We start from the raw sequence: 18,422 nt of genomic DNA on the forward strand, positions 1-18,422 counted from the left end.
TGAAACACGGCAGTAAATGCAATGTAAGATTAAAGGCTGAACCTTGTCCAGGTCAGGAAATTCCGAGTACAGTCTCCCAGCTCTGCTCCAGTTCTCTCAGTCACCCCCAGCATCACTTTTTCACCAGTGTGGCGGAATGTCAGGGCACCAGAACATACTGCAGAAGCCCACCACCCTCCAGAACTTCCTGAGCACCGGACATTCATTTCCCACTGGCTCCCAGTGTAGTTTCCTCCCTTCAGTCTAAATGGCGCCTGCGTCCTGGTGTTTCCCCAGTCTAGGTGAATAGTTCTCTTGGGTTCAAATATACTGTTACTTCTCCATCAAAGACACCCCTCTGTTGGTCTCACTTTGCCTTTCAGCTGCAGCCCTATTTCTTTGCTCCTCTTGATGATAAAACTGGTTTAATTTATGTCCCTTGTATAATCTCTTGAGCCCCCTACAAAGGCTTGAGACACTCATTGCCACTGACCCTTGAGACGCTAAACCCCAGTCAATGCTTGGCCTCACCTTAAAGACCTGTCTGCAGTGACTCTCCTGTTTCTTATATTGTCTCCATCTGTATCAAGACTTTCTGTCCCAGCCCCTTTTCCCCTCAGCCCTCTCCTCACCTTTCCATACTCACTCCTGCCTCAGGGCTCTAGAAAGTTTACAAGATGCCTGGCCCAGCTTTCTGCCTGTAGGTCAAACAGGCCTCTAGGACTTAAGCTGTGAACCCTGACCTCCAGGTCTCCCCAGACCTGCCTGCTATCCCCTCCTTCCTTTTGATGTAAGAACAGCTTTCTTCCTTCATATCCCATATCTAATCCTGTGGTCACCTTTAAAGTAAACCCAGCACCTTACTTCCTGCTGCTCATCTCCCTTCTACCCCTACCTTCACAAACACTCTTACTGCCCACCTGGATTCTGTTAAAATGTGTAACTCCTCAAAGCCCTATTTAAAGGCTCCCTTTCCCCAAATTCAAAGTTGAAGCCCAAATGCTAGTAGTACGCCTCCCTCCTCTCTCTGCCCTCCCCCATGCCTCTCACTTCTATCATCCATTCCAGCATCCTTTGTCCTGAACTCCCACAGATTCATGACTCCAAATCCAGCTCTGCCCCTGAGGTCCTATGGCTCTCTCTTTTTTTATTCTTTTCTCAAATAACACCTTTCCCACCCTGTTTTAAACTGCACTCCTGCCCTAACACTCTCTATTACCCTTTGTGTTAGTTAGCTATTGTGAATAATAAATTAACCCAAACTTAGTGTCTGAAGACAACTATATTTGTACATTTGTTATCTCAGTTTCAATGGTTTGGAATCTGGGTGTGGGTTAGCTGTTCCTCTGGCTATGTGCCTCTCACAGGCTTCAGCCAAGGTGCCTGCTGAGCTACAATCTTCTCAGGGTTGGATCTACTTTGGGCTCTCTCAGGAGGCTGTGGGCATGAATTGGTTCCTACAGAGCTGTTGGTGGAGGCCCTGGCAAATAGGCCCACCGTTGTGCTGATTAAAACAACACAGTATTCAAGGGAGAGAGGTGGAGAGTGCCAGAAAGACCATCATAGCCATTTTAAACATAATCTTAGAAGTGGTATCCCATTCTTTCTTTCTTTTCTAGTCATTAGAAGCAACTCGTGGGTCCAGCCTACAGTCAAAGGAAGAGGATTACACAAGAGTGTGAGCACCTGATGCCACTTCCAAAACTGGCTTAAGAGGGTGGGCTATCACACTGTTCATAGCATTTGTCTTCAGCTAGCATACTACAGTTTACTCACATATTTTGTTCATTGTCTATTTCCCCAAGTAGAATACAAGCTCTTTGCAGGTAGTGTTTCTGTTATTATAGACTGTATCCTTAACACCTTTAAGAACATCATCACAGCACATAGCTGGTGCTGGATAAGAGCTTTTGGAATGGTGCATGTGAACTTCAGGAAGTTCTTTAGGATGATTTACCACCATCAACTCCAGTATTGTGTTTTTATTTCCCTGTGTCACAAAAGTGATCAAGTGAATGACACTGAGGGTTAATTTGCATTAGAATGAGAAAAGCTGGTGTGTGAGACCCCATGCTGAGGCCATCCTGGTTACCACAGCCACGGTGTCCAAGAAATCACAGTCCCACACCCTTTCCAGACTCAGAATCACCACTGTGAAATGACACCTAGACCCAGAGAGTCATCTCACAGTCTCAAGACCTCAAAGAGGACTGGGGCTAATTTTGTTCTTTCGAACATGTGTTGTCCAAATATTAAAAATCATGTTTTTTTTTAATTTATTGTTGTTCAGTTACAGTTCTCCTGTCTTTTTCCTCTTTACTCACCCCAACCCCCCAATCCCACAGTCAATCCCCCTCCATTTTCTGTGCCCATGAATCCTCTATTTATTTTCCTTTACTTGCCCTTTCCTGCTCTTTCCCCCACTATCTCTCTTCCCACTCCCCTCTGGTCACCGTCAGTGTGTGATTTTGTTTGTTTGTTTGTAGTCTCTTTTTTATATTTACTTGTTTATTTTTGTTTTTATTTTTTTAAATTTTATTCTTCTTCATGTACAATTTTCTGCCTTATATTCCCAGCCCTGCCCACCACCAGCCCAGTGCTCCCCACCTCCCACCCATTTCCACCCCCCACCTTAGTTGTTGTCCATGAGTCCTTTATACTTGTTCATGTGAATGCTTCCCTTTTTCCCCTATGATTCTCTCCACTCTCCGGTCTGGTCCCTGTCAGCCTGCTCTGTATTTCAGTGTCTTTGGTCATATTTTGCTTGCTTGTTTGTGTTGTTATTTAGGTTCCTGTTAAAGGTGAGATCATATGGTATTTGTCTTTCACCACCTGGTTTATTTCACTCAGAATAATGCTTTCCCATTCCATCCATGATGTTGCAAAGGGTAGGAGCTTCTTCTTTCTTTCTGCTGCATAGAATTCCACTGTGTAAATGTACCATAGTTTTTTCATCCATTCATTTACCAATTAGCATCTAGGTTGCTTCCAACTCTTGGCTATCATAAACTGTGCTGCTATGAACATCAGGGTGCATAGGTTCTTTTGGAATGGTGTTTCAGGGTTCTTAGGATATACTCCTAACAGTGGAAATGCTGGGTCAAAACGCATGTTAATTTTTAGTTTTCTAGGAAAATATCATACTGTTTTCCATACTGGTTGTACCAGTCTGCAATCCCACCAACAGTGAACTAGGGTCCCCTTTTCCCCACAACCTCTCCAGCACTTGTTGTTTGTTTCTTTGCTTATGATGGCCATTCTGACTGGTGTAAAGTGGTATCTCATTGTCGTTTAAATTTGCACCTCTCTGATAGCTAGTGATATTGAGCATCTTTCCATGTGTCTCTGGATCCTCTGTATGTCCTCCTTGGAGAAATGTCTGTTCAAGTCCTTTGCCCATTTTTTAATTAGGTTGCTGGTCTTCTAAGAGTGGAGTCATGTGAGTTCTTTGTGTATTTTGGAGATTAAGCCTTTGTCTGAGGTTTCATTGGTAAATGTGTTTTCCCAAGCTGTTGCTTCACTTTTTATCTTGATACTGTTTTCCTTAGCCATGCAGAAGCTTTTAATTTTGATGAGATTCCATTTGTTTATTTTTTTTCCTATATGTCCCTTGCTCTAGGGGACATATCAGGAAATATATTGCTGCATGGAATATCTGAGATTTTCCTGTCAATGCTCTCTCCTCTAGGACTTTAATGGTTTCATGGCTTATGTTTCAGTCTTTTATCCACCTTGAATTTATTTTGGCGAATGGTGTAAGCTTGTGCTCAAGTTTCATTTTTTGCACATAGCTATCCAGTTCGCCCAACACCATTTGTTGAAATGGCTATCTTTACCCCATTTTATGTTACTGCCCCCTTTGTCTAATGTTAATGGACTGTAGAGATTTGGTTTTATTTCTGGTCTCTCTGTTCTATTCCATTGGTCTATGTGCCGGTTTTTATGCCAGTACCATGCTGTTTTGATTACAGTGGCCTTGTAATACAGTTTGATATCAGGTATTGTGATCCCTCCTACTTTGTTCTTCTTTCTCAAAATTGCAGCAGCTATTCGGGGTCTTTTCTGGTTCCATATAAATTTTTGAAGTGTTTATTCTATGTCTATGAAATATGTCATTGGTACTTTAATAGATATTGCACTGAATCTGTAAATTGCTTTGAGTAGTATGAACATTTTAATGATGTTAATTCTTCCAATCCATGAACATGGTATGTGTTTCCATTTTTTTGTTTCCTCCTTGATTTCTTTCTTCAATGATGTGTAGTTTTCTGCATACAGGTCTTTTACCTCCTTGGTTAGGTGTATTCCCAGATATTTTATTTTTGTTTTTGCTATATAGAATGGGATTTTTTCTTGATTTCTGCTTCTGCTATTTCATTGTTAGTATACAGAAATGCCTTTGATTTCTGGATATTGACTTTGTAACCCGCTGTTTTGCCAAATTCATTTATTAGTTCGAGCAGTTTGGGGGTAGAGGCTATAGGATTTTCCAGGTGCACTATCATGTCATCTGGGAACAATGACAGTTTTTTTTCCTCCTTTCCAATTTGGATGCCTTTTATTTCCTTTTCTGCCTGATTGCTGAGGCTAAAACTTCCAATACTATATTGAATAGAAGTGGTGAAAGTGGACAACCTTGTCTTGTTCCTGATCTTGGTGGAAAAGATTTTAGTTTTTGCCCATTGAGTATGATGTTGGCTGTACGTCTTTCATATATGGCCCTTATTATGTTGAAGAATGCTCCCTCTATTCCCATTTTTCTGAGTGACTTTATCATAAAAGGGTGTTGTACCTTATCAAAAGCTTTTTCTGCATCTATTGATATCATGTGGTTTTTGTCTTTGCTTTTGTTTATTTGATGTATTACATTTACTGATTTGCAAATATTGAACCATTCTTGCATCCCTGGGATGAATCCCCTTGGTCGTGGTGTATGATCTTTTTGATGTATTGTTGGATGCAATTTCCCAATATTTTATTGAGTATTTTAGCATCTATGTTCATCAGCGATATTGGCCTGAAGCGATATTTTTCTTCTTTGTTGTGTCTCTACCTGGCTTTGGAATTAGGATGATGCTGGCTTCATAAAAAGAGTTGGGGAATTTTTCCTCTTTTTGGATTTTTTGAATAGTCTGTGAAGAATAGGGGTTAGCTCTTCCTTAAAAGCTTTGTAGAATTCTCCTGTGAAACCATCTGGTCTGGGGCTTTGTGTGATGGGAGTTTTTTGATTACTGCTTCAATTTCATCTGCTGTTATTGGCCTGTATAGGTTTTCTGTTTCTTTTTTCTTTAGTTTTGGAAGATTATATTTTTCTAGAAATTTGTCCATTTCACCTAGGTTTTCAAATTTATTTGCATACAGTTTTTCATAGTAATTTCTTACAATCCTTTCTATGTCTTTGGTATCAGTTGTAATCTCTCCTCTTTCATATCTGATTGTGTTTATTTGGATCCTCTCTCTTCCTTTCTTAATCAGCCTACTTAAACGTTTGTCTATTTTGTTTATCTTTTCAAAAAAACCAACTCCTGGATTCATTGATCCTTAGAATTGTGCTTTTAGTCTCTATGTCATTTAATTCTGCTCTGATCTTGGTTATTTTCTTCCTTCTACTTGCTCTGGGTGTCTTTGTTGCTGTTTCTCAAATTCTTGCAGTAGTTGGGCTAGGTTGTTTGTTTGAAATGTTTCTATTTTCTTTAGGTAAGCCTGTATTGCTCTGAACTTCGCTCTCAAGACTGCCTTCACTGTGTCCCGTAAGTTTTGGGTTGTTGTGAGTTCATTTTCATTTGTTTCCAGAAACTTTTCAATTTCTTCCCTAATTTCATTATTGACCCATTTGTTGTTTAATAGCATACCATTCAGTCTCCATTATTTTGAGTGTTTGGGTTTTTTCCTTTTGGGGTTGGTTTTCAATTTCAGTTCCTGGTGGTCAGAGAAAATGCTTGGTATGATTTTAGTTTTCCTGGATTTGTTGAGACTCGTTTTGTGTCCTATTATGTGGTCTATCTTTGAAAATGTCCCATGTGGGTTTCAAAAGAATGTGTATTTATCTTCTTTGGAATGAAGGGCTCTCTATATATCACTTAAGTCCATTTCATCTTGGGTGTTATTTAATGTCGCAGTATCTTTGTTGATATGTTGTTTGGAAGATCTGTTCATTTTTGACAGTGGGGTGTTAAAATCCCCTAGTAAAATTGTGTTGCTGTCAATATCTTTCTTGAGGTCCTCTAGGATTTTCTTTATGTATTTGGGTGCTCCTATGTTGGGTGCATATATATTTATGATGTTTTCTTCTTGGGGGATTCTTCTCTTGAGTATTATGAAGTGACCCTCTGGGTCTCTCTTCATGGCCCTTTTTTTGAAGTCTATTTTGTCTGATATGAGAATTGCTACCCCGGCTTTTTTTCTTGTCCATTTGCTTGGAAAATTTGTTTCCATCCTTTCACTTTTAGTCTGTGATGGTCTTTTGTCCTGAGGTTGGGTCTCCTGTAGGCAGCTTATGTGTGGGTCATGCTTTCTTATCCATTCAGCTATTCTATGTCTTTTGATTAGAGCATTTAATCCATTTATGTTTAAGGTTATTATTGAAAGGTACTTATTCATTGTCATATATTTACCTGTGTTCCTCTCTCTCTCTCTCTTTTCCTTCCTTTCCTTAAAGCAGTCCTTTTAGTAATTCTTGTAGAGCTGGTTTGGTGGAGGCGTATTCTTTTAGACTTCTTTTGTCTTGGAAGCTCTTTATTTGACCTTCTATCTTGATTGAGAGCCTTGCTGGATACAGTAGCCTTGGTTGTAGGCTTCTGGTTCTCATTACTTGGAATATTTCTTGCCATTCTCTTCTTCCATTGAGAAGTCAGTAGCCAACCTTATTGGGGCTCCCTTGTATGTTACTTCCTTTTTCTCCCTTGCTGCCTTTAAGATTTTCTCTTTGTCTCAGAATCTGGGCTTTTAATGATGATGTGTCTTGAAGTGGGCCTCTTTGGGTTGCACCTGATTGGGACTCTCTGTGATTCCTGGATTTGTGTGACTTTTTCTCTCATTAAATTAGGAAAATTTTCCATTATTACTCTTTCAAATAGGTTTTTTATCTCTTGTTCTTTTTCTTTTTCTGGTATACCTATTATTCAGATATTATTTCGTTTCATATTGTCTTGCATTTCTCTTAACCCTTCCCCATTCTTTCTGAGCCTCTTTCCCTCTTTTTGCTCTGTCTGGGAGATTCTTTCTACTCTATCCTCTAACCGATGCGATCTTCTGCTTCATTGATCCTGCTTTTCATATGTTCTTTGTTCTTCAGTTCCGAAATTGTATTCTTCATTTCCTCTTGGCCTTTGCTGATGATTTCTCTTTCCTTTTTCATGTTGATTTATTTTGCGGTGAGTTTTGTAGCTCCCCTGTAGTTTCTGGTAGCTCATTGTAAGCTCTTTGAATTTCCTGATAACCATTGCTTTGAATTTAATATCTGATAGTTGACTTGTCTCTATTTCATCCAACACTTTTTCTGAGACTTCCACCTTTTCTTTCATTTGGGGGTTCTTTTTCTTCCCATTGTTTGTGGGTCTCTTCTTGTTAGCCTTGGCTTCTTAAATTGATCTGTTCTGATTCCCTGGGTTTATGGTGTGAATTTCTGTAGTAGAATACCTGTGAAATTCATTGGTGCACTCTCCTGCAGGTATCTTGGTGTTCTCCACTTCCACCTACTCCTTTCTTTGTGCATGTGTGATCATTTGGAGAGGGAGAAAAAATGGTTTATGACAGCAGAAGAGTATTTTATGTTATTTACCGTCACAGTCAGTAGAGAAGAAATAGAAAATCTTTAGGCTATATATAGTGTTAAATGTTATCATCGACCCAGCTTGCCACTTTTAAGAAAGGATGGACAGAAGATCAGTCTTTTATTGGGAAGGGAAGGCTTGTGAGTTGGATATGCAGCTGTCTGGACCCTCCGTCACACTCTCTGGTCTCTTATTTTCATAAATCCTGGGGAATTGTTGGTTGATTATGCTCTTCCTCATTAGATCCACCTGGATTTTCTGCCAGGTCTACGGGAACTGGATTCTCTCCATTGTTTATGGTCTTATTTTTTAAATATATTTTATTGATTATGCTATTATAGTTGACCCACTTTTCTCTCTTCTTTATTCCCCTCCTTCCTGTACCGCACCTCCCCCCCCCCCACACACACCCCACCCCGGCAGCATTCCCTCTTCTTAGTTCATGTCCATGGGTCTTACACATAAGTTCTTTGGCTTCTCCATTTCCTATACTATTCTTAACCTCCCCATCTATTTTGTACCTACCATTTATGCTTCTTATTCCCTGTATCTTTTCTCCCATTCTCTCCTCTACCCCTCACCGCTGATAACCCTTATGTGATCTCCATTTCTGTGATTCTGCTCCTGTTCTAGCTGTTTACTTAGGGGTTTTTTTTTTAGGTTCAGTTGTTGATAGTTGTGTTTGTTGTCATTTTACTGTTCATAGTTTTGATCATCTTCTTTTTCTTAGATAAATTCATTTAACGTTTCATGTAATAAGGGCTTGGTGATGATGAATTTCTTTAACTTGACCTTATCTGGGAAATACTTTTATCTGTCCTTTGATTCTAAATAATAGCTTTGCTGGATAGAGTAATTTGGGTCATAGGTGTTTGCATTTCATGACTTTGAATACTTGTTTCCAGTCTCTTCTTGCCTGCAAGGTTTCTTTTGAGAAATCAACTGATTGTCTTATGAGATCCCTTTGTAGGTAACTTTCTCCTCCTCTCTTGCTGCTTTTAAGATTATCTTTAATCTTGGATAATGTAATTATGATGTGCCCTGGTGTGTTCTTCCTTGGTTCCAACTTCTTTGGAACTCTGAGCTTCCTGGGCTTCCTGGAAGTCTATTTCCTTTGCCAGATTGAGGAAATTCTCCTTCATTATTTTTTCAAATAAGCTTTCCATTCCTTGCTCTTCCTGTTCTCCTTCTTGTACCCCTATGATTTAGATGTTGGAGCACTTAAAGTTGTCCTGGAGGTACCCAAGCCTCTCTTCGTTGTTTTGAATTCTTGTTTCTTCATTCTGTTCTGGGTGAATGTCTACTTCTTCCTTCTGCTCTGAATCATTGAGTCCCAGTTTCCTTCCCTTCATTGTTGGTTTCCTACATATATTGCTTTATATCACTTTGCACAACCTTCACTTCTTCTTCTATTTTGTGACTATACTCAACCCGGGTTGGAGAATCATCCTGTAGACCAAAAGGCTGAAGTTTTGATTCCAAGTCAGGGTGCATAGGAAAAGGGAACTGATCAATGTCTCTCTCTCACATCAAAATATCACTTCTCAGCCTTTTGGCTAAGATCAAGTGTAGTATCTGTTCTTATCAGTTTGTTCTTTACTTCTAAGTCTCTGTTTCTATTTTGCTCACTTGCTTGTCTTGTTGATTAGGTTCCATTGATAGGAGAGATAATATGGTATTTATCTTTTACCTCCTGGCTTATTTCACTTACCATAATGCTCTCCAGTTCCAGTCATTGTGTCATGAGGGGTAGGCACTCCTTTCTTTCTTTCTGCTGTATATCATTCTGTTGTGTAAATATATCACAGTTTTTTGATCCACTCATTTACTGATGGATGTTTAGGCTGTTTCCAGCACTTGATTATTATAAATAATACTGCTATGAACATTGGGGTACACTGGTTCTTTTGAATTGGTGTTTCAGGATTCTTAAGGTATAATCCCAGCAGTGGAATGGCCAGGTCAAAAGATAGTTCTATGTTTAGTTTTCTGAGGAAATTCCACACCATTTTCCACAGTGGCTGCAACAGTGTACTAGGGTTCTTTTTTCCCCCACAACCTCTTCAATACTTGTTTGTTTTATTAGTGATGGCCATTGACTAAAGTGAAGTGGTATCTCATTGTAGTTTTAATTTGCATATCTCTGATGGCCAGTGATGTTGAGCATTTTTTCATGTGTCTATGGGCTCTCTGTGTGCACTCCTTAGCAAATTTTAAAAATATATTCTTGTGGGAGTTTGGCACTATTTACCAAGGCTTTAAATGTATGCACTCCTTGACCCAGCATGGAATTATTGATTTTTTTTCACTATATTCACACATGAATGCAAAGATCAGTATATGAGGGAACCCGAAAATGATGGAATTATCTTTTGAAGTGTGGTACCCTTGTAGTACAGGCTCCCCCCACTAGGTGAGTGTTCTCAGAACCCATCTGTATCCGTGTACTTGTAGTCATTGTCATGAGAGGCTGAGTTCAGCTTCAGTGAATTTTTTTAAAGACTCTTTCAACATGTTTGCCCATTTCATGATGGGTGATTTATGAGTATACCTGTCCACACCATGCTGAGTGTTCAGCAGTTTTTGACCAAAAATGCCATGACTCCCATTCCCCACCTTCCCTATTCACCTAATATCACCCTGAGTTATTTTTTTTTGTTTTGTCAGGTGAAAAAAGTCCTCAAAGGGAAACATTTTGCTAATGAAGAAGAGATGAAACATAAAACAGCAAAAGAACTAAAAGGCATCAAATTTGACAAAAACTGCTTTGAGCAGTGGAACAATTGTCTTCATAGGTGTATTCCATTAAATGGGGAGTACTTTGAAAGAGAATGATGTTTTAAAATGAAAGAATTAATTCACAATTTTTAATAAATAAATTCTGGGGGTTGGGGTCTCCCTCACATACAGATGTGCAGTGCAACTTTGTTTATAATAGCACAAGAATAGAAAGGCTAAATGTCCTCCAGTAGGAAGGTGGGTAACTAAACCTCTGCACATCCACACAAGAAGTGTAGGGATAACCAAGGTAAGCCATGTGTCCTGATGTGGAAGTATCACCATCTCATTTATTTATTTACTTTACAAATATTTGTTGAGAATCTAATGTTCCAAGCATTGGTCTAGGCACTGATGGGTACAGAAGAGCAAACTCCCTGATATCAGAAGCTTACGTTATAATGCTAAACCACACACACACAAATAAATATGAAAACACATGCAATGGTATAAATCTAAGAAAGTTCTAAGTAGCGCAAAGAAGAGCAGAGATAGTGTGTAGGCACTGATTTATTTAGAATGGCCAGGTAAGGCCTGCTAAGGAGCTAGATGTGAGTAGACACTTGTGCAAAGCGAGGTAGAGGCCACAGGCTTCAGGGCTGCTAGCACCTCCCAGATAGTGGGGACAACCAGTGCAAAGAACCTGAGGTTGTGAAGTTTCTGAATTCCTCCTGTGAACTTGCAGCAAGCTGAGTTCTGGCCTGTAGAGGTATTGATTTTACTAAGCTTCTACTGAAAAGCAGCAGTAACAGGCTGCTGTGAGCACCAAAACTGGCACTGAGCAGAGTTGATCAAAGGGTACTAAACAACACACTGCAATTCTCTGGAATAAATTTTACTAAGTGAAAGTGTATGATTTTGTAACAGGGTGCAGCCAAGGGTGAGGCCCCAAATGGGGGGTTGTAATGGGGTTCAGAACTCAGGGTGTTCAGGAAATATTAGAAAAATACATATATAGGATGTCCTCACCCTCACAAGTCTGAGCTGGGGAATGGGATGCATGAAGCAGGGCCATTGAGAGTTGTTCTGAATAGCCACAGTTTTGCAGATAACCTCCAGAGTGGTCGTGAACTGGTTTTATAGATATGTTAAATAGCTGTGGCCCTGCTTTGAGTCAGGGGGATGGGTGTGACTTTAACTCATGATTTATCTAGGAGGCAACTCCCTCTTGGTATAACACCTGCGTAAAAGCTTACAAATGATTGGCTCCACGCCATGGGGCCACACCTGCCCGGACTTACTATGGTAACCCAGTAAAGCAGGAAGAATACCAAAATGCTGGCAGGTGTAATAGATTGTAGGAAGAGTTGGAACTGGTGCTGCAGAGAAAGATTGGTGCTGAGATTTAGACCCAGGCACCATAGCCATGCTGGGGATTCTTGGGACCTCGTGGCTTTGGTGAAAGTTGGGACCATGTGGCTTTGGGGTGCTCCCTTTTGCCATGTGGCTTAGGAAGCAGGGGAGACTTTGCCTGGAAGAAAAGGGGTGGAAGGATTCTTGCTGGTGGGCCATGAGAAGGTGCCACATGGTTTTGGATTAACTGGAGATCACAGCAGCAGCACAGCTGATGGTGCTGGAACTGAGGGGCTGCCTGAACCATGGATTTCTACTTCTTTTCCTGAGATATGGTACCCCAGACTGGGCAAAGGGGAGAAGGAAGGACTGTGCATTTGTGGGTATTCTAAAGAACTTTGGTATTTTTAATGAAGACATTAAGTCATTACTCTAAGTGTGTATAAATTTTTAAATAAATAATCCCTTTTCTTTTCACCAATCTCTGGCATTGAGAGGCATCTTTTCCTGGTGGTGAGCAAGGCAAACCTAGTACAGGGGTGGGTGGACCCCAGAGCACAAGGATGGGTCCATTTGGTAAATAGTATATCATTCACTCCCTGCCACGGGTTTGTTCTGTAACAATTTTACTTAAAATACATATTGTATGATTACACCTATACCAGCAATGCCCAGGAAATCCTTTCTGTTTAAATAACACTAGGCTATTATGTAAAAGAACAAACAAGCACTCAGAAGCTCATTCCTCTATCTCTTTGACTGAAGGAAAGTGCCTTAGTTGGGGTGCCGAGGGGTTCCTGATCAATGTCACTATCATCAACAGAGATGGTAAAACATCACCAAGACAGCAGGAGTTGTGGGCTGTGGTTCCTTTGCCCACTCTGTGTCTCCACAAATCTCTGACCTCCATTCCAACAACCTTGGAACCACTCTCCCTTAAGGGCCACTGCCCCAAGATGTACCAGGCAGCCTTTCCCATCAGCATCTACTTCTAAAAGTCTTATTGTTAATACATTTTGATGTGTGGATCCACAAAAACAAAACAAACTAAAAAATTAAAAGCAAAAAAAATGTGAAACACCACCATCCCCAAAATAAAAAACAAACAAAGCTATCAGTACTTTAAGTTCATTATCATAAAGTTCTTTACAGTCTGTATTAGTTTCCTGTGGCTACCACAACAAAGTACCACACACTGGGTGGCTTAAATAGCAGGAATGTGTTACCTCACAGATCTGGAAGTTAGGAGTCTGACATAAGGGTTGGTTACTTTTGTGGGCTCTGAGGGAAGGATCTGTCCAAGGCCTCTCTCCTTGGCTTGAGTATCTCCACATCATCTTCCCTCAGTGCCTGTCTCTGTGTCCAATTTTCCCTTTTTTATAAAAACTCCAATGACATCATTTTAGCTTGGTTACATCTGAAAAACCCTATCTTTAAGGTTACAAGCTGAGGTCCTAGGAGTTAGGACTCTAATTTCTGGATTTGGGGGACACAGTTCAGCCTGTCATACAATGAAAAGAGTGATGTCTGGGTTTATGTTTATCTCCTGAATAAGATTCAGTACCAGTCTGTGGTGCCCAGAGCAGCACCATGGAAACACTGCAGCCAGGTCCAATAGTGAGAGGGTACTGCTCTGGGGCCAAGAAGGCTGCTTTGCTCTGTGGCCTTGACCAGTCTTTCTGGGGCCCCAATATCTCCATCTGTATGCTGAGACTTAGATTGGGTGGTCCATCAGGGCCTTTCTATCCCTGAGATTGAGTAGAGTCTCTTGTTCCTGGCCTTAGACCAGGAACAGGCCCCGTGTGGGCAGGAAGGAACACTGGACAACAGTGTTAAGATAACACAGGCTGCTCTCCTTGGCTACTCAGGGAAGGGCATGCAAAGATGTCATCAAATACCTCCTTGGAAGTGCTAGATTCTTATGTCATCAAGAACAGGGAACCAACACTTCCCTGAGAGTCTCCTCACTACTAATCCCTGTAAAAATTTTCCTTGGGTGCCATATGGTAAGAGACCAACAGAAGCAGAGGGCACACCTGAAGGGCAGTGAGTAGGGCTTAGTGTAAGAGCAGAGGGCTAGGCAGGACACAGGGAGAGGCTGGTACAAAGAGGAGCTGGTATCCTCTACTCTCTGCAGTTGTTGGAACTCCAGACCTGGCAGGGAATGTGGCTGATGAAGAGGAACCCCCAGGGGAAAGTTGGGGCTTGGCAGGGAGGGGCTGGGGGACAAACACTTTGTCTCCTGGCATTGGTCTCCTCCACATGCCTGAATATTGAGGGACAGATGACAAGGTGTTTCTTCCTCCAGGACCAGGTTGCGGGCAGACACCTCTGCCAGAAGTTGGGCTCACTGGCCCTGACTCTGCCTGTCCCCCCACTGTCCATCCTGCCCAGGTACAGCATGTGCATGGGGGTCTGAAGATGGAATGAGCAAGCACAGCCCTCACCACAGGGGAGTACCTCTCCTCTTACCTGACTCATCTGGCACAGCAGGAAGGCCAAACCCATAGCTGCAAGATACCAATCTGCTTCTTTTCATGAGCCCCAGCTTGAAACTCCTTGCAGAGAATCATCCAGACACTAGCTAGAAAGTGCTTAGAATTACATCTCCTTGAAGAAAACAGAAGATCCTAGATTAGTAGTGATGAGAATTCATGCTTGCTTAGGCAAGTTTCACCAAAACCAAAAGTTTGGAGCAGTAGTTGTCACAGAGGGAAGATGGGTGTGTGTGTGTGATTAACACCAGGAGGTCCCCTGAGCCCATGGCAGTCTCACTACTCTGGTCTCAGTCAGTCTCTGGTCCAGCCTTTCCTACCTTCTTTTTATGGTTACCTTCTGCAGCCCCTTGGAAGGGGAAGGGGAGACAGGGGTGAGGCCTAGTGAAACAGTGCCATGAACCAGGCCTTAGTAAACTTGTCAACCACTGGCCTGGAGCTCACCAGGGAGGTAGAAGAAAGGGGAAAAGGAGACTGGGTGGGCTGGAATGGAACCCAGTAGCCTCCATGGCAGCCCACTTCCTGGTGTTCCCTTCAGCTCCCTTTACCCCCACCTCCTGGGTAGGCACAACCAGATGACCCCATTTCTCATCCTTTTGGATTATGCTGGCAGAGTCCTGCAGCACAAAATGTAAATCATTGTCCCAAGGTATTTAACCAGGAGAGTGTTAGATGGAGGTGGCCTCCCTTAGAAATTCTGCATCTTATGTTTTTATATTAATCCCTATAGGGCAGATTAATTTTTACCCGACTGACTGTTTTCTTCATTGTCTAGGAAACATTTATGAACAGTGCATATCTTGTTAAGTATCCTCTGGCTGCAAGGTTTTTACGGAAAACTGAAAATTTCTTTGCTCCAAAGGCCGTCTTGGTAAATAGCAATACATAGGCCAACCATAGTAACTGCCACCACTGCCACTGCCACCTGTGTGTGCTGTCTGGAAGGGTGTGCAGGTCCCCAACCAAGGACACATGGTTCCGTGACATCCCCATGGCATCCCCTTTTCCCCCAGCTTCCTCAGGCCCCTATTGGTCATACAGAAGTCTTGAGTCAGCCAAGTGACTATACTTGGCAAAGACCAGCTCCCTTAGAGCTGGTCATCAGGATGATGTCAATAGCTGACTTGCTTTGCAGATAAGAGAAATGTGTTTGCTGCAAATTCCCTAAAGCTCAGTATTATACAAGGGTTGGGCCACGGATTTGGGATTGAATTTGGCCCAGTCATGGGAATGGACACTCTGTGTGCCTGTGCACTAAGGACACTGGACCCTCCATTGGACTCTGAGGAGTCTGAGCCTCATGTGAAGGGCCCAGCTGAAGAAATGGGTCTTAGAAGGAGATAGAACTGTCTGCAACCACAGGCAGATCCCTGTAAAGGAGCACAGCAGGTGAGCTCTGGGTAGGCTCCAAGCAAATCCAGGGCCATGGGCATAAATCAGGAGTGAATGAAGGCTGGGAACAGGGAGCAGATACAGAGAAAGAAGAGAGTTATGCTGGCTGGAGGGTGAAGTGGGTGGGCACCTTCACCCCTGAGACCCTCACTGCCTTTGTCCTATCCAACCATGCACCCCAGTAGACCCCACAGTCTGAGCCTGGAACCAGCAGCATCTGCAGCTCCTGGTAATGTGTTCCAAATGAAGTCTCTCATCTCATCCCACACTCAGAATTAGAACCTGGGGGTCAGGCTCAAATTATTCTTAACTGGCCCTCTACCAAGTGGTATGGAGCAAAGCCTCCCCAAAAAGAACACCTGGGCTGGCACCTCAGTGACCTCACCTATAAAATAGGACACTGTTACCACCTGAGCAGGAAATGTGACTCTGAATCAGACACTTCCGTCTAGGGCTACCCCTTGGTTGATTATCCATAGCCAATAGCTGTGAGCTGTTCTCACTTAAGCCTAACTGCCCCAGGCCTGCCTTTTTTCAAGGACAGATGATTTGAGCTTGCAAAGATCTGCCCTAGAGTGACCTCACTTGTACTTTCTTCCAGGGGTCAGACATGTGTAATTAAACCCCAAGTCTTTAAGATTTGGAGAAAGCTGATAAATTACAGGTGCAAATGGGTAATCAATCAATACCTCCCCCGAGCCTGAGAAATAAAACAGGTTATTCCCTCTTGTCCCCCACACAGGCAAAATCATGAGAGCCCCCAAAGATGGTTCATAGTTGATGGACTACTTCCAATTGCGGGCAGCTGATTCCAAGACACACTGTGAAAAAGCAAAAAAGATTGTTGTGAATGGTACAAGAAATCAGCCACATCCAAGTATCCAAATCCTGCAAGAAAATGCATCACAAATCAGGAGCAAAAATTTAGAAGATTGTGGATTCCGGGTAAGGGTCTTAGCAAGTCCCGAGGGCTAATGGAGGAGAGGATTAACAGTAGGGGAGGAGTAAGTAGGTAGATACTCAGGGTGGGGAAAGGGGAACCAGATTCAGGCCTCTCAGCATCCACTGCCTGACACAACTGGGATAAAATGACTGGGACTGTTGACTACACTGGATCCTGTTCACACACCAACTCTTGTTTAGGAAGATGCCAAGATCTTCACAAGTGAGGGTTGGGGTAAATTCTGAGCCCAGCCCCTGAGGGCTACAACTAAGGGTACAAGATGGATGGTAGGAGGACAGAATAGCCACAGAAATGGAAAAACTGAAGCTGAGTTTCTCTGTTACAGCAGCTGGAGCTGTTGCAAACATGGTTCTAGGTGTTCACATAATTCACCTGATGAAATGTGAGGCTGCTTCCTGCAACATTGAGTGTTGGTGCATTGATTGATTAGACATTTCTGTGCTCCTCAGGAGGGTTGCTATCCTGTCTAGGGATGCTTCTGTCCAGATCCTCACTACTTCCAGTGTTTGTCACAAAGCCATGTTAGGAGGAGGCCTACCTACCTGTGCCCTTGGAGCCCATACCACCACTAAGACCCCACGGATTTCCTTTCAATTCCTTCTGTATGTTTTTTGTGAACCAGATCCTGGGTCCCCACGGTGGCCCCTTCTGCTTCTGCCTGGGCTCCACATGCAACCTCCCCACCCACACCCACTTTACTGGGAAGACAAGACTGAAGTCAATCCAGCTTGGCCAAGGGAATCCCTCCACCCACAAGTGGCCCAGAGCACAGACAATATGGGCTATAGTTCTTTGGTGCTGGCCTCATTTGAGGATGAGCTGCAATTCAAAGAGGGCATCCCCCCTTTCACAACGAAGCCTCCATCTTGGAGGAGGCAGGTGGGGACTGAAAACAAAGCAGCCCCCAGGGCTTCTTAACTAAGCCAGAGCTGGGCAGAGGGTGGCTGCAGGACCCAGGGCTTTCTACTGGTCCTAGACCAGACACAGCCCTAGATATGCAGGTGGGAACCTGTATCTAAGCTAGAAGGCAGAAGCTTCCAGACATGATTGCATCTGACCTTCTCCTTATGTCTCCTCTCTGGCATAGGGCCCATAGTGAGCTCAGCTCCTACACACTCCTGGACTTTAGCATGGGGAAATTTATAAAGTTTCCAGTCCATAGAATATTTCCAGTCTCTGGAAGCACCCCATCCTCCACACAGAGCCCTACTCATCTTCAAGGACCAGCCACCCAGGCTCCTCTTCGGGTGGATTGGGAAAAGAAACTGCTCTGAGTGAGGACACTTCTAAGCTTCCATGTCAGCTTCCTGAGAGACCCCCTTCCTATGCCTCCACCCCAACCTCTGCTGGCTTAGAGCACTGAGGTCTCCAGAACCTCCCAGAACATTCCTTATTTGAGCAATGCCATCCCAGAGCAAATCCCCAGGGAACCTGGAGGAGAGTGTTCCCCTCACTGAGGATTCTTATATTCTTATGTATAAAAAGCCAGAGGGAAAAGGAGTGGAGCTTTTAAGAAAAAGTCAACAAAACACTTCCTTACACTAAAAACCTATTAAAGTCATAAACTTCTATGAAACACTTCTTAAAAAGAAATTTATCTAAAGCGTATCTGTATTTTGTCTGAAAGTTGAATGTTCCAAAAGTCAGTCATTAATTGATTTATTTGGGACATCTTTCTCTCCCCGAGAGAGGCAGCCCAAAGGAAGAAGGGGTGCAAGGGGCGTACGAGGGGGTCTCAACAGATAGCCC

General features: G+C 42.7%; 1 pseudogene; it reads left to right on the plus strand.

Moving 5' to 3' along the window:
* The first annotated feature begins 9,287 nt into the window (after window positions 1-9,287).
* Window positions 9,288-9,385, plus strand: LOC118981060 (uncharacterized; annotated as a pseudogene).
* Window positions 9,386-18,422: the final 9,037 nt, after the last annotated feature.

The sequence above is a fragment of the Sturnira hondurensis genome, unplaced genomic scaffold (assembly GCF_014824575.4).
Source record: "Sturnira hondurensis isolate 20B ecotype Veracruz unplaced genomic scaffold, ASM1482457v3 Scaffold0023451, whole genome shotgun sequence".
NCBI lineage: Eukaryota > Metazoa > Chordata > Mammalia > Chiroptera > Phyllostomidae > Sturnira > Sturnira hondurensis.